Genomic DNA, 13894 nt, shown 5'->3' on the forward strand with positions numbered 1-13894 from the left:
TAACTGATGCAAATAAGTGAATGTTGTGGCCTCACTTCTACAAAACTTTATAGTGTCTTGAACAGAACAGTTGGAAACAAACAGTTGGAAACAAACAGATCTAAGCAGAAATGTGGTTCTTCTAACCCAGTTTTCTTAACAACATGTAGGGATGCATCCACAAGAGCTATGGAGATGTTTGCCTGTATGTGTGGAGAAGTGAGATACTTTTCAGGGAGGTACCTTATATTTTAAGTTCTCCCTCTTCATTTACTATGGGTCAAGAATAGAGAGATTAATTTTTATATGACTGTAGCCTTAAGAATCATTTTTATATGGCTATAGCTAATATCTGGGGGTTAGGATTTTTTATCCCTTGGTAGAACCCTACCTTCTCATCCTATAATGAGGCAATAAATTGGTTTGAAGGAGGTTCTTACTCGGCATGTTTCCCATTCTCTCTATGAACAGCAGCAAACCAGAGCTTGAGTGTACCAATGATCAGCAGCAATTGTGAAACATCCTAGGAGCCTTTAGAAATACGGATCTAAGGAGCAAATTCCTCTGTTTTGTGCCTCCACCACAGTTGGTAAATATTATAAGAAAACATATTTGATCTTTGATTCCAACACAAGCTGTACCTAGGCATGAGGATTTTTGGAGAAACTCTATTACACTTCTTCACCCTGCTGTTTCCCTGCTGATTGATGAACACTTTTTGAAAGCTATCACTTTCCCAAAATACTGTATCTTCAACAAACCCTATGCAACTGTTGCAGAAACTGTATTTTAACTAGCCAGACATGAATGCCTAAATGAAAAAAAAAAAAAAAAAACAACAAAAAACAGCAAACAAAGCAAACCAAATACAACACTGAAAAACTGACCCCTCTGTGGAGGTTTGGACACCACAATATAAAAAAGATATTAAAATATTGGGAAACATACAACAGAGGGCCACAAGGATGGTAAATCACCTTGAGGGGAAGCTGTATGGCTGAGGGCACTTGGTCTATTCATCCTGGAGGAGATTGAGGGGAGACTTCATCACAGTCTTCAACTTCTTGTGAGGCAAACAGGAGAAGTAGGCACTGATCTCTTCACTCTGTTTTCCAGTGACAGGCCCCAGGGGAATGGCCTGTGTCAGGAGAGGGTTAGGCTGGATATTGGAAAAATATTCTTCACCCCGAGCATGGCTGGGCACTGGCTCCCCAGGGAAGTGGTCACAGCGCCAAGCCTGACAGAACCCAAATGTTTGGACAATGCTCACAGCACATGATGTGACTTTTGGGGTGTTGTACACAGGGTTAGGAGTTGGACTCGATTATCCTTGAAGGTCCCTTCCAACTCAGCTTATTTTATGATTCTCTGATTCTGTTATGAATGTCTCTCATGTCTTTGTCAGTCCCTTTAATCAACTTGTATTGCTGGACTTACCCTGTGTGCACAGAGCTAAGCCTCAGAGTACCATTAAGTGACAAACTGGGACCTGGCCTTGCAGCCCTGCTCCATGCAGGCCTGTGCTGTGTTCACATCAGTCCCTCTGAAAACAAGAAATTTCTGCCTGCTAGTTCATGGTCAATTACAGGACTTGTAATGACCCTGATCTTTCCAGATCTTAATTTTTTTTCCGAGGAATAAAAATAGTAAAGGTATTTCTTGCCTTGTTAACTGACACTGGAACATTTCAAGTAAGATTATATTTTGGAGTGTGCATGATCATGTATTCAATCACTGCTTGAAACATCTCCAAGTGTCTGGGTGCTGACCAGCATGGAAGTCAACAACAATTAAATAATTCAGTAAGTCAAAATAGCAAGTTCATAATAGTAGGAAATATTTTCAAGTGAAAAAAAGAAAAGTGATTTTTTGGCTTATTACATTGCAAAACAGTCCTACTTTTGCTGCATTCTGATTGACATGGGATTGTTTACTGAGCACAAATTGAAATTAATTGTTTAAGTCCTACTTACAAAAAGCACACTGGAACATGTCTTGCAAGGCCTTTTACCTACACTTTATCACGTGCACATATCTAGAAACCTGATCACAGTTTTGGAGTATCTGGTAACCTCTGTCCAAGCCTCCTCAGTGTATCCTTTTTCCTTGCCCTTTTGAGCAAACATGGAAACATAGAACTGAGTCGTTGGAAGTGGCCTCTAAAATCACTGAGGCCCACCACTAACCCAGCCCTGCCATATTTACCACTAAACTATGTCCCCAGGTGCCACATTACATGTCTTTTGAGCACTTCCAGGGTGATATGCCCATCAACAAATACCAGCTTAAATAACCATACTATTTAAATTTGGAGTTTTTTCCACAATCTTGCCATCTCCATGGAGCTAGTAGCAGCTGACAGCATGATTAGTAGGTTGTGCAGTTTTGATTAGCACCAAGGATATTTTAATAGATAAGTCACAAGCAATCTGGAAATGTTTGTTGATAAAGATAATTGGGAATATAAATTCAAGCATGACTGAAGAGAACATGTGATTATCAAAAGTATGCTCTATGTACTCAATTTTAAATTATTCCATGCACTCTTGTAAAACTAATCACATGCAAACATTGCCCAGACTGAAGCTGCTTAAATGATCTGTGACTCCAGAGTGTTTACAATACAGTTCACCTTCTAGCTGAGGAAATGTCATTGAAAATGCCAAGTGAAGCTGAAAGCTTAATAGGTTTGATACACTGATAGTATTAATTTCCAGCATTTTCCCACTATTGTCAAGTCTTTTCAAGTGTTCAGTGACATCATCCCTCCTTCATCCTTTTTAGTCTTCCAGTGCATTTTCAGTTCTTGCAGGGAAGAGCAGTTACAACTCCGTTTTCTCCAATGTTGAATTTGGCTCACAGAGCTTGGCAGTATTCACAGTGCACTGCTTCTGAGGGCACTGTTTGTTCCGAGTATTTTCTTGATTGGGATGTTACAGGGCAGGATGCTGATTTCCTGCTCAATCCTGCATTACAAAAAACACAGGGTCCTTCTTCTGCAATCTTTCACATTTGTTATCTGTCAATAAACACCTTTAAAAAGCTTCCTTCTGAAGGCATAGACACCGGTAAGTTCCACTTCCAAGACTACTTCCAGTTCAATGACTTACTCTCACAGATACAGCTAGTCTTCTTTTCACAAATGCAATAATTGTTTTACAGAGTAACTGGACAGAAATGGCAAACAAGAAATACATTGAAGACAGTCACAAAACCCTGAGCCAATTTGTTTGAAAAAGTGAAAGGAAACTGAGTCCTGGTTGGAATTCCCCCCAGTATGAGCAAGGGGTTAAACTAGGTGACAGAGCTCTTTTCATTACTACTTATTTTATGTTCCTCTATTTTGGCAGCTAGGTAACTTCAGCTCCCAATGGCATTGTGTGCCTAGCATCCCTACTTTCATTTGGCTGTACAACAGTGCTGTACAACAGTCTCTTGTCACCTCAAGAGCACAATCATGCTATACCAAAATGAGTAGTTAGGGCTTCCAATAAAGATTCTGGATTAGGTTTAGAGAGTTGGTATGTGTCACTTTTGGGGACTCTATATGAACTTTTGATGAACTGATTTTTTAATATTTCATGGCTTAAGCGATTTATTCCCTTTTACTTGTTTTAATCTTTTGAACCACACAATCCTTTTCAAAGCTGTCTGATTATCTTATTTGTATACAATATAAAAAAGATAATTGGTCAGATTTCCCCCCCCGAATTAAAACAACTCACAAAATCAATCTGCTTTTGGAGCAATACATCAATGGTTTCTACCAAGCTCAGAATACAAGGAACCATCCATATAAATTTTGTGACTTGCTTGTTTTCTTCTGGTTTGCTTTTTGTTTATTTTAATTTATTCAGAATTGTTAAATGTCAGGTTGAATGAACTAAATTTACATGAGTGCCAAGAAAACAGAAGGGAAAAGTCTTATAGCTAGGATGCAGTTTTTGTCATGGTGTAATAAGTTGACTTATCCTCCCTTCAATAACACTACTCCCAGTTCTTTCAGACCTGCTCCTATGTGTGGACTCTGGCTTGATGCTTCTCTCACTAACATGACTGCAAAGCAGCACAGATATCTGTAAAGTCAATGAAAACTTGAAAGTCTCAAAGTGAGAGTAAAAGTAAAATAGTTCCCTTATTCTTAGCAGTGTATTTGTTTAAACACCCTGGAGAAAAGCCACGAGACATTTCACACTCTAACAAGCCTGTTATTAATACAGATCCTGAGGCTGTTGATACCTCAGTAAAATATTTTCAGCTGTTTATAGCACCAGGATCATTTCATTTGAGAAGAATGTTCTAGTCCCAGTAAATATATTGGTTTATTGTGTTCTCTGTTTTCATATATTTATAGGAACTGCATAATGGAAAACCTTCCTAGAAGTAAAATAGGAAACTAAGAAATGAGCTTTTTAAAATCACCAATCAAAATGAAAAACATCTTCAGTGAAGGAGGATGAGAACAGGTATTTATTATACCACATTTTTGTCTGACTTATGAAGTGACATTGCAGATCTATAATATTTTTCAATGTCTTTTCTGGTCAGGGCTCAAGTTTGCTGGGGACATAGATCTTCCTTTCCCTCTCATAAAATACAAAAGATAGTGGACTTAAATGTCCATCTTTGTAATTGCAACTTGAAAGGAATTTTTTTAGGATCACTCAGCTGGTGGGTCACCATTTTCAGCAATCTAGCAGGCAGAAGAGAGGTGGGATGGAGAGAATGGGCCAAAAGGCAGACTGTCCCAAAAAGACTTTCCTCCTCATATTTTTTGGCACTGAGTGGCAAAGTAGCCTGTGTTTTTGCCAGGGAGTCTCTGGGACAAATAGATTGTGCCCTGAGCCAGAGAGGGGCAACTGGCTGGAAGCCAGAGCAGAGGCCACAGGGACACAAAGAGCATAAGGGAAGCATACGTACATAAATTAATGTGCTTTTGTGAGGATTTAATTACCAGGGAGCTTTGCTCTGAATAGAAGCCTCAAAATGGATAGAAGGTCATTTTAACCTGTGAAATGGTAAAACAATTAAGTGAAATCAGAACATCTTTGACTTTTACTGGGAGTAGCTACCTAGAGATTTTGAAAAAGAGGGACACTGGACATTTTGAAAAATGCTCACTTGGTGATCATTTGCATCTGACTTAAATTTTGTCCATAGATAAATAGTCACAGAATTTCCTCTGCAGCTGATGTCATTAAAGATCAATAGAGATATCGAGATGTCAACCGAGGCATCCACATGCAAGCAATTGCAGCAAATTCCAGTACCGAAAGGGGGTTATGAGAGGGCTGGAGAGGGACTTTTTACAATGTCATGCAGTGATAGGACAAGGGGTAATGGCTTCAAACTCAAAGAGAGTAGATTGGGTATTAGGAAGAAGTACTTTACTGTGACGGTGGTGAGGCAAAGGAATAGGTTGCCCGGAGAAGTTGTGCATGCCCAGTCCCTGGAATTCACCAAAGCCAAGCTGGATGGGTCTTTAAGCAACCTGGTCCAGTGGAAGGTGACCCTGTCCATGGCAGGGGGGTTGAAACTAGATGATCTTAAAGGTCTCTTCTTATCTAAATCATTGTATGATTCTATCAATGCATAGTCAGTGCAGCTGTCAACAGTAAGGCAGTGGTGTGGCTCCCATTTTGCCCTTTCCATAATTTTATATATTTACTCTTTATTCATCCTTCTCTTTTTTGGCATTTTTCAGCATGGGACTGCCATGCATAGTTGGGGCCTCATACTCATCCTCACCTCTCATAACTGTGGGGTGACACAGTTATGAGGGGGAGTCAGTAACCAGTTTGTTTTATATAACATAACATGGCATTTTAAAGCCTTTCACACGTCCTAGTACTGTAGTTAGGAAGTCTAGCAGGCAGTTTCAGCAGGATCTTTGTTGAAATCCACTAAGTCAAACATGATTTAAATAACTTTCTTAGCTTTCTCCATGGTTTGATTGCTTTTGTCACCATAATACTATTCAAAATGTGAGCAATAATGGCAAAAGCAAATTCCTGGAAAGAGATGCTTAGTGGAAAGGGAAATTGAGGGTAAAGGGTACTGCCTAGATCAGTGATTCTACTTATTAGTAACCAGAGGAAATCTAGAAAGTACAAATGTGGCATACATAACTAAGCTGAAACCTGATATGAGAGCTGTCTCACTTCAGATACAGCAGTTCTGTGTCCTGGTTCTGAGCCTACCATGTGATTAACTTCACATATTCAGGGCATGTCAAACAAGATTCATATCTCTAAAAGCAAAAATTTGATAGTCTACATCGCTGGATACAGAGATAATATTAGGTACTGATATAAGATGTTTTGAGTCCACCAGAAGTTCTTCACAGAATTCTTTGTGTTCTTCTTCTCTGGTCGTGTAGGGCTGAAAACAATTTTCTCTGGACCATTTCATTCTCCTGTCAGTGTATGCTTGTAGGTCTGCTAATTCATAAACCAGTAACTGATTTATGGTGCATGACATTACCAGTGCAAGATGAAAGAATAAAGTGGAGAGGTTCTTTGTATCATACTAGGATTAAAATTCTTACAGCAGAGTCAACACTGCTCCTATGCAATTTTTGTCCTCTCTTGCATTGGTAAGTTTAGCTGATGTTTACACAGCACATAAAGTTGCCTGAAAAATTAATCAAAAGTAGAATTCTCATTAATTTTTTTTTTTTTTTTTGCATAAGGTTCACGTAGAATTACCAACTATGATAAAATTACACAGCCTTTTGTTTTCTGGGTATAAAGAGATCACTCTTACTGCTGATATTTGGGTCAGTGAATATTGCATTGTTCATGCAATAAGAAATCCCAAAAGTTTTTAATAAACTATCAGTCTGACATCCTGCTGTATACAGACCACAGAATTTCAAGCAAAAATTTCTGTCTCAAGCATCTAGTTTTTCACTGAGTTACAATGCATTGTCTGGGAAAGATCAGAAGATGTTAGCCACCTTCTTCTAGTGCCATACTAAAAAGTGTCTCAAAAGTACTTAAACAATATCACTGAAGAATTTTTACTACTTTTTTTAAAAAGCTCAAAGTTTTAGAAGACTGAGGCTGACTTAACTTCTGAAGAAACTGCAGAACCAGAAAGACAACGTTTCTAAAGTAAATTAGACACTAAATACTAACTGTTTGTTGTAGCTCCCAATTTACTGTGGGAATATGGAAATTCTTTGCCCAGAGTGCAGAAACAGTGAGAACTAGTCTTGCTTGTGGCACCTTGAAGGTCAATGAGACATATGCCCTACAACACATAATTGCTTCTGAATAAAGAGAATTTTAAAATAGCAATGTCTAGTGAATAATGGATTTTCTAATGCAGAGGGATGAGGTACCAGATTCACATCAAGATTTGAGGTTGATCTGCTTGTATTTCAGTTATAGACCTACATCAAAATCCTTCTCAAAGACTTTGTAACAGTAAAGAGAACTTAAAATTTGACTAAAATGCCATTGATAAAATATAATCTACTGCTATTTCACTGAAGAAGATAGAGAATTAAGCTGCAGGCAGTGGAAATCCACATTACTTACACTTTCTAATGTACATCTGAGAAAGGAGCTGCCCCTTTGCTGAAGCCAGAAGAAGTCTTCATTAAATCAAATTGAAAGAATTGAAGAGTTTAATCCAAAAAGTGCAGGAAACACAGGAATGTAAACAAAGCTGATCAGAGAAGTGAAATACCATATGTGCCGAACTGAAGAGGGAATAATCATAAAGCAATATGAGTAGGAGCATCGTTAAAATTTCTAATGTAGGGGGAATAAACAGACATAAGAAGTGATTAAAATGACGTAGATTGATTTTTCCTGAAAATTTAAGGATAACAAGTAGCGTTGTTGTAAAAAAGCTAAATACTTTGCCTGCACATTTTGGAATTTTGAATAATGTTATCAATGGTTAGGAATTTGAAGACTTAATATTTACGGTTTAAAATAGATGTAGTAATAATAAAAAGAAATTGAATAGTTAATCTGAAGTGCTAACCAACAGCTTCTTTCTATCTAATCAGAAGAACATTTCTTTCAGAGAGAATTTAGCCATGAACTTCATTTAGCAATGAACTTCTTTAGCAGTGAATCTCATTGAGAGGTATCTTATTTCAGAAAATATCTCTTATAGTATCACGTTTCAATTCCTCTGTCTTCAGTTTTGATGACTTTGATTTCTTCCAGTGAATGAAAAAACTCCAGGAGAACCTACAGTCCTATAGGCAAGCTATAACTGTGGGAAGCAGAAGAAAGTGTTTTTCTTGTGTCTTTCTTGTGTCTTTCTTGTACTGGTATCACAGGTGACATTATTGACAGCCAAAGCCTACTTGACTATATTGAATATTTTGGGTTTATGTCTATTCCCAGCTATCATGGAAAGGTAAAGGTAAAAACAATTCCTTAGTGTTTCCAAGCTAGTTCCAGCTGGACATGAAGATTCTGGTCGTATCTTCATGCTGTCCTTCCAGATGACGAAACTGTTCTGTTTGCCAGTAATAACACACAACAGACACACACCAGTGCTACATTTGAGGTATCACCTCAAATCTTGCTTCAACTCATTCATCCTTCCTATTCCTCCTTTCATATTCTGATCAGCAGTCAAACAGAAAACCCCATAAACTGAAATCCCAATTCCTTTTTAATAATCTTATCCCTATGGAGAGCTGTTAGAGTCAGAGAGGGATTTGGAAGAAATGATCGTTAATCAGAATAGAAACTTTCAGTGCTTTCCTACCCTTTGGCAACCCTCTAGGGATACGTTCCAAGGCTTATTAGGGGTATGAAAAACACCTCCCAGTTTTATTTCCATTTTTCTAGAAATGAACTAGAAAAAAATTATAAGAATGTAACTTTATTTTGTATGTGCTTTTCTCTTCTATGCCAATTTAATTCTTTATTCCCCATTGCAGATGATCTTGAATCTAAGTACACCTGATCTGTTGCTCTTGAGGTATCTGCTACATGGTTGTTACATAAGCCTGATATAAACCAAGAGGTTACAGATATTAGCTGGGGAGAAGAGAAAGAAGTTGTACATTAGCCTAGAGAATTATGGAATTTAATACACAAAACTTGCTGAAAGATTCTAATGAATAGAATTATCTAGAATGAAAAACTGGGATCCCATGCCACCTTAGGGTTAAATAGCTTCCAGACCATTTTTCGATAACTACTGTATGTTTTGTTCAGACATCACAGTTTAGCAAAACTTAAAACCACAGCATTTTCATCAGGCACCAGATGTTCATTGCTTCTGAAAAATCTCATTCATTCTGCTTATGCAAAAGCCTGTCTCATCGAATATGTATGTCTTTTCAATGTTAACTTGATGTGTACTGTCTCCAGTGAAGGCTTCAAATAAGTTCTGAGTGTTCCTGTGTGCTGTACAGGTTGCTTTCCCAGTCCCAATAAGGATGGTCACCTGAGAAGGGAATAAGTGACTACAAAATTTTCACAGTGAAATACATCACTAAGCTGAACAGCAGGAGAAAATATAGCTAAGCCAAATGCTTCAGTAGAAGGAACTTCAATTATACTCTCCAGAGGTGATTTTAGAGGTGAGCCATACCATAAGTTACAAATAAAGTTCAGAGTTTACACAGAACAGCTACTCATTTAAAAAAAATAAAAGTCTTTCCATTGCTTTCAGAAAAAAACAAAGCTCTCTTGGGGAACATGACCCTTGGGCAAGACCTCCAGACACAGTAACAGAGAAAACCTTCATTGCATCAGCTGATGACTTGACTCCTGAGTTCTCAAGGTGTTTTAGATATTGGGGAATCACTTAATTCCTCCAGAACAGCTCAGCCTTTCCTGTGGGCAGAATGTTGCAGCTGAAATGCACAGCTGGCAGATGCACAAAACACAATTATGCCAGTCGTGTTGTGGGTGACCAGTGTGCTCAAAAATTTCTTTTGCCAAGTACTGGGTTTTCCCTGACAACTGTGTCCTCACAGACAGATAGTATCATAGAGCATCATACATTCCTCAAATGTGTGAACAGGAGATTCCTCTGACCCTAGAAAACATTTCACAAATGTTGCCACATAGCCATATAGTAGACTCTGAACTTGATCTGTTTGTAAAAGAATGATTTTTGCATAGCAAGAAGTTTTCTTAAAAACACTTTGGTTCCTCTCTGGTAAGTCAAGCAGCCCTCTGACCCTTCCCTTTAGAGGGAGAAGCAGTGTTACCAACTCTCCAAGTCTTTCAGCAATGGAGTTATTCTGTGTTTTTCTTATGTTGATGCCAGGTGGAGGAGGAATTTTTCTTATCAGGTAGCAATTTACTTCTAATTATAAAACATCTTTTTGGATAATTTGATTACTTTCAGTTTGTCTAGGTTTGCAAACTAATTTCCTTCAGATTTCCAGCAGTTTATACATAAGAGATAAATCATAAAACTGTTAATTTAATGGGGCTTTGAAGTAAACAAATAATTACAAGGGTAACATGTTCTGCAGAGATAGATAAATCTTAATATAAATTATAACTCTACATTCTCAAAAAGTCTGTCCCAACTTCTAAGGTAAATCTTCATTGCATGATTACCCATTTTCATAGAATCACTGAATATGCTGGGCTGGAAAGGACCCATCAGTATCACTGAGTCCAACTCAATGTCCTGATGCAAAAGCCTGACCTTGCCTATAATTTTACCAGTGAAATTTAAACCAAGGTAAGATCTGAATAGGATTTTTCAGTGTTCTGTGGTCTCCCAATATCCTACTATTTCAATGCCTGTAATTGCCCATCCCACTATTCACACAATTGTTTTGCAGCTTTAGCACCAGGCTGGTTTTAAACACTGTTTCCCTACCTGCAATTTATTTCATTTAAGCTCCTCCATTACACACTCTCCAGCTCATCCCATCTAAATGATACTGGATGCCCAGTGATCACAGTGATCCCAAAGAATTTAATCAGATTACAGAAAAGAAATATGAATTTGGGAACCACATCAGAAGGAGGACCAGGATGGAGCTATCAGACAGCATTCTGAGAAACAGGATCTGCTGGGTGACTGGCTAGAGTTGGGCATATATGAAAAATTTTTAGTTGGACTTAAGTGCAGCATCTGCCAGGCATTCATTCTGTTTTGTACAGCAAAAGAGATTAATTTTCTTGTTATCTATTCTCCTAATTATTCCAGTTCATTGAGCAAACTCCACTTTTAAGGATCTCCTAGAGATTAATAAGAGTATGTTCAGTGAAACACTAGCTCTGGCCTAGGGTACGATAGCTACATTACCATCGAGTTCCACCAGGGCTCGTTATTGTCTTAACAGTTCAATTTATTCTGGGCACAGCACAACTCTGCTTTTACTCCTGCTTTTAGCTCCATTACTAACTTGGCTGTCTTTCAGCATTACTGGACTACAAAGCACAGACAGGCCCTAAGTACTTTCCACAATTCTTCTGCCTTGTTAGTGAGATGTGTGAACAGAGAAATCCACCTTTTCCTTCCCTCACAACTCCTCCCTCACTGCAGGAAAATTAGTCTATGGGTCTCTCTTAATGTGTCTCCACCTTCTCCTCTTCCCTTCACCTGCTGAACTCTGCGTGGCCTGGGCTGTGCTCACTTTGTGCCCAAAGCAGACCATCACAGCTTGAGAAACATCACAGGTCGTTCCTGGGCTCAGAATAAGGAAGCCATAATGAGACAGGATGAAATGAATGCAATAGGTGGAGGTGCTTCAGGAAGACAGATATCAAAGAGTAATTTAACTGCTTCAAATAATCTACATTTGTAGCCAATTTCGATGCACTGAAGGTACTGGGCCCCTTAGGAAACTGGTGCCATTGGACTAAAATTTATTCTTTGTCAGTAATCCTTCAGTAAGGCAATGCATCTCCTTTTGCCTTGAATGACAGCTTGTATTTTATATGAATACCTTTCTCCACAGAATTCTGTTCTAATTCTTGCACAGTCAACCATGAAACAAGACTACTGTTGACAGACCTCAGATCTCCTTGGCACATCATTCAGAACCCTTGGACATGGTTTTGTAACCAGATGGGGTAGAAGCCAGCTCTGACTAAATAAAAGATTAGCTGTTGGCAATCGTCCCTATAATTTGAAATCTCTTGCTGAATTTCAGTTTGCTGTGCTTTTGTTCTGCTGAGCATTTCAGCCTAGCTGCTACAGTTCTCAGACTATGAGGCAGAAAGAATTTCTTTTGATATGTTGTGCAAAAGTTAATCTTAAAATAAAATAAAAAATACTACAAAAGACAAAAAAAAATTAAGTTTGGGTTTTTTTTCCAAAGCATGGAAAAAACATCTCGTAAATGTTTTAACTTATGTCTTCACATGTCAGCAAAACTAGCAGTAGGAAATTTCTCCCCACATGGCTGCAAGCATGCAAGGCACCAGCTATGTAAACTCCAAGTCTTATTTAGGTAATTGGCAAGAAGGAGTAGTTACAGAATTCCCCAGCAAATACTTATTCACTGGAAAGTCCAGAATAACCCAGTTTAAATTCCATATACTTTCTTTCAGAAGGCATCTTCTGAGCTGTTGGCCCCTTACAGCTCAGTTCAGAGGAAAAATGAAGGCAAATGCACAAAATGCAGTAGCACTGCAGATGTCAGAGTGATGGCCACACAATCTCTAGCAATTGTTACTAGGGCTGAGCTCATCTTCAGTCAAATCACAGTACCAGACAGTGTGTGCATCTCTCAGTCTCCCTGCTACTCTGACTGCAGCTTAAATGCATGACCTTACACAACCTCTTCCACGAGCTAAGCAAACACTTTTCGTCTTGCAGCAGGCTCAATATAATGATGTCTGCAAGACCTGTGACTGCAGAGGTGGCTTGCTGAACCCACTCAGTCACTGCATGGTCACTTGCCTGTATCAAATGGCTTATCTGCACAATAAATATTTTCTGGAGCAGTGGTTTCTCATTGACTTTCTGCATGAACACCTTTGTAAAGATTGTCTATGTAGTTGATCTAATTTAAAATTAAATCAGGTTGCAGCAATATGGATTATATTATATGAATTATACCAGATCAACCTTATTTTTAAAAAGGTGCTTCTGTCTTAAAAACATTGAAACATAGATTTAGAAACCATCCTTCTTCAAATGCTGCTCAAAGAATGACTGTCATCACTGTTCATCTTCTACTGCTCTTCTGTAAAATAAAAGCACATATTATGTTAGTGAGAAAACACATACGTTTAAAAAAGCAACTAGTTTTTCTCATTAACATAATTCATATTAGTGAGAAAAATCTATTCTCCTTACAATAACCTTATTTTAAGAATTTTTCTATATAGAAAAATATTGAACAGAGAAATCATACCTTGTTCAGCCAATAGGGCTCATACCATAATCAGGATTTTGCTTGGGAGTCTAGTTTAAAAATTAATGGTATGATGTTCTCATGGAATTCTTTCTGCAGAGGAGACATGAAGCTACTGTACTTCCCTCATGTCGTGTATATATGAATTTATGTTCTTCTTTTAAGTCACATGAGAGTTTTTGAAGTATAGTCAGCACAGCAATGTGCACAGAGATGTTTATGCACCCTGCCTGCCTTGCAGGTGTGAATTACAGGTTAATGGCTTTTGCTATGATGGAGTATTTACAGCTGTTCCTTGTGGTACTAATAGTTGAGTTACTTTATGTTTTGGTAGTAATAGTTGTGGTTTAATTTCCTTCCGGAACCATGATCAACAAAAAACAACAAAAAAAAAGTAACAGTAAGACAGTGAGAGGGAGATTTGAGTGGTGCCATATCTTGGCCTATTTTCCAGCAGGAAATAGGCACAGGAAATGAATTAACCATTTCTGAAGACCAAAGATTGCTCAAACAGACAAGGGAGAAGTAGAGAACACATGCAGAGACTCAAACAGTTCTTTCTTTATGCCATTCCTCATAATCTGCTCTATGCTTTCAGTG

Source organism: Chamaea fasciata, unplaced genomic scaffold (genome assembly GCF_029207755.1).
Source record: "Chamaea fasciata isolate MVZ Bird 193981 ecotype frontalis unplaced genomic scaffold, bChaFas1.0.hap1 SCAF_3, whole genome shotgun sequence".
NCBI lineage: Eukaryota > Metazoa > Chordata > Aves > Passeriformes > Sylviidae > Chamaea > Chamaea fasciata.